The sequence below is a fragment of the Bos javanicus genome, chromosome 3, assembly GCF_032452875.1.
Source record: "Bos javanicus breed banteng chromosome 3, ARS-OSU_banteng_1.0, whole genome shotgun sequence".
NCBI lineage: Eukaryota > Metazoa > Chordata > Mammalia > Artiodactyla > Bovidae > Bos > Bos javanicus.
The window spans coordinates 119,683,318-119,686,516 of NC_083870.1; the positions used below are offsets into that span (position 1 = coordinate 119,683,318).

The 3,199-nt window shown below is 54.6% G+C and overlaps 1 pseudogene; it reads left to right on the top strand.

Moving 5' to 3' along the window:
- The first annotated feature begins 1,723 nt into the window (after positions 1–1,723).
- On the top strand, positions 1,724–2,745 carry LOC133244970 (glycine cleavage system H protein, mitochondrial-like; annotated as a pseudogene).
- The last annotated feature ends 454 nt before the right edge of the window (positions 2,746–3,199 follow it).

Genomic DNA, 3,199 nt, shown 5'->3' on the forward strand with positions numbered 1-3,199 from the left:
CAGCAATTCAGGTCGTTACTAGCCGGAGGCGCCCTTCATCCTCCGGACCTTTGACCGTACCCTTCCTAGCCAACCTGTCTTCCAAAAGGCCTCCCCAGTCCCTCCCCCAGGCTCCCCAGGGCACCACTGACATGTGCTCCCACCAGGACATCCCCTCAATTCCTGAGTCCCCACCCCCACCGCCCACCCCCAGCATCCCAGGCCCATCCCAGATTCACGGGCCCACGGCTGCCCTGCCCAACTGGAGTCAGGAAGGCGTGCTGGCCCCACAGAACCCTGGAACTGCTGGGTTCTGCTCACCTGTCTGTCAGAGAAGGAAGGGGGGCCCGTGGGGAGGGGCTGGGCAGGCCCAGAGCTCTGGCAGACCTGGCTGTTCTGGGCGGAAGGGCTGCTGACAAGAGGCAACCGGCCGTCAGTGACAGGTGGTCAGGCGCTGGCACCTGCCAGCATATCTGCCCGCCAGCACACGTCAAGGAAGGGCCTGCGGGTCTGGGGGATGCTGGCCAGGCCCCTCCCCACCCCCCAGGGGGCTGCAGGACTCTGCCCCTCAGACGGGCAGCCAGGCTGGGGGCTCCTGAGTCCTGCTGTCTCACCCAACCAGGCTGGCCCTCATTCCCAGGCCAGGGTGGAGGTCTGCAAACATAGAGGGTGGTCTGCACATGGCACCCAGGAACACAGGATCTGACTCATGCCCCTCAGGACTTGCTGGCTCTGCAGTCTTGGCCTCCTGGTCCTGTTTCTACATCCAGGAAACAGGGGCGACGTTGATGGGGAGCCCTCAGCACAGAGCTTCCCAGGAAGTAAGGGCCCCCTCCCATCGTGTGCTGCTGTTCAGCCTCTCATGGACTGCAGCACACCAGGCTTCCCTGTCGATCACCAACTCCCAGAGCTTGCTCAAACTCATGTCCATTGAGTCGGTGATGCCATCCAACCATCACATCCTCTGTCATCCCCTTCTCCTCCTGCCCTCAATCTTTCCCGCTACACGGTCTTTCCGAATGAGTCGGCTCTTCGCATCAGGTGCCAAAGTATCGGAGCTTCAGCTTCAGCGTCAGTCCTTCCAGTGAACATTCAGGACTGATCTCCTTTAGGATGGACCCGTTGGATCTCCTTGCAGTCCTGTCCGTGTTGGCTGTTCTCTCTCTCCCTGCCCCTACCCGTGACTTCCACTCTCTCTGCTGATGCCAAGTTGCAGGCCCTTGCTTTGCTTCCACTGCTGCCCAACAAGCTCCCCTCCCCATCGCCCTGACCAGGCCAGGGCCAGGTTCTGGGACAGGTGGTGAGGACCAGCCTGAGGGTCTGACCTGCAGGATTCTGGGCGTTGCCCCAGCCTCAGCCAGGGCCCTGGCCAGGGGACACAGGAGGAGTGTCCTGGATACCCCCGCGTATCTGCTGTCCCCTCGGTCATTCCACCCGGAGCCCAGAGCCCCGCGGAAGCACCTCAGAGCTAGCGGGGAACCTCCAGCTGGACGCCTGGTGAGCAGAGGCCAGAGGCCTCCCCAAGCTGCTTCTCTCTCAGTGGCAGGCCGCCGCGGGGACCATCCACCTCCTCCTTCTCTGTGCCCTGCCTGGGAGAGGATTCCGACAAATGGGGAGCGGGGGGCGGTGTCTTGTCTCCATCCCTGTTTCCCGTCTGGGAAGAGAGAATTTCCTTAACTACCCTCCTTCTGGTCCTTTCTCATAGAAGAACTTTTTAAAGATTATTTCGGGCACCCGTGCGAACATGGCGCTACGCGCGGTGCGGAGCGTGCGGGCCGCGGTCGGCAGCCTGCACGCCATCTCGGCACCCAGCGCGCCCTGCTCGCTGCGGCCCTGGGAACTGCGGGCGGGTGCCCCGGGCTCTGCGCACCGGCCCTGCTCTGCTGTCGGTGCGGAAATTCACAGAAAAACACGAATGGGTAACAACAGAAAATGGTGTTGGAACAGTGGGAACCAGCAATTTTGCACAGGAAGCTTTGGGAGATGTTGTTTAGTCTGCCTGAAGTTGGGACAAAGTTGAATCAACAAGAGTTTGGTGCTTTGGAAAGTGTGAAAGCTTCTAGTGAACTCTATTCTCCTCTATCAGGAGAAGTGACTGAAATTCATAAAGCTCTAGCAGAAAATCCAGGACTTGTCAACAAGTCTTGTTAGGAAGATGGTTGGCTGATCAAGATGACATTCAGTAACCCTTCAGAACTAGGTGAAGTCAGGAGTGAAGCAGCATATGAGAAATACATAAAATCTACTGAGGAGTGAAAATGGAGCCCCTAAATAAACTGCTTTGAAACAACTTAATCTAGCATAGTTGTCTTAAATTAGTGGTGGATAGATATTTAAAGTGGAGAAGGCAATGGCACCCTACTCCAGTACTCTTGCCTGGAAAGTCCCATGGACCGAGGAGCCTGGGGCTGCGGTCTATAGGGTTGCACAGAGTTGGATCCGACTGAAGCGGCATAGCAGCAGCAGCAGCAGATATTTAAAGAACAACTTTTAGTAAAAGAAACTACTTGTAACAATGTTTCCTGAAGAAAATACCCCTTAACTTTCTAATGGCTTCAGATAAACACTGTGCATCTTTTACCACAGCATCCTGCAGATTTTTAGGCTAGGCTCCAATTATAATATTCAGAATTCCTAAAATTATCTCTGATAAAACTGATTACAAAAATTATGTAATTCAAGGATAACATGGTTATCTTAAACCTTATATGACATTGTAACTTGCTTACAGCTATCCTTGGATTTGGGTCAAAATTAGAAATAACTGCCAGTGGAGAAAAGTTTGTTAGTTGCATAGTGTCCAATGCAGAACATTACTGTCTTAATTTTGCAATATGCTATGTTTGCTGCTGCCATTTTTATACAGTGAAGCAACAGCCTTGCAGGAGAGTAAACAATAAAATATTCAACTTCTTAAAAAAATAAATAAAGATGATTTCATCCTTAGAACACGTCTCACTGAGATGCCACGTGCAGTCACTGCGTTTTCACAGCCGTGTGAAGATCTGCTGCACCAGTGCGACCACGTGGGGTTCCCATCGTTTCTGCGTGTGTCCGAGTTGTCGGGATGGCTTCCTGATCCTTCGCGATCTCATTTACAAAAGCCTGTGTGTGGCTGCGGAAGGGCAGCACCCACCCCAGGCGGTCCCTCCCCAGGCTTGCCTCTGGTCCTGCCTCTCCTGCTTCCCACCCACCCCCACTGCCGCAGTTCTGAGCAGGC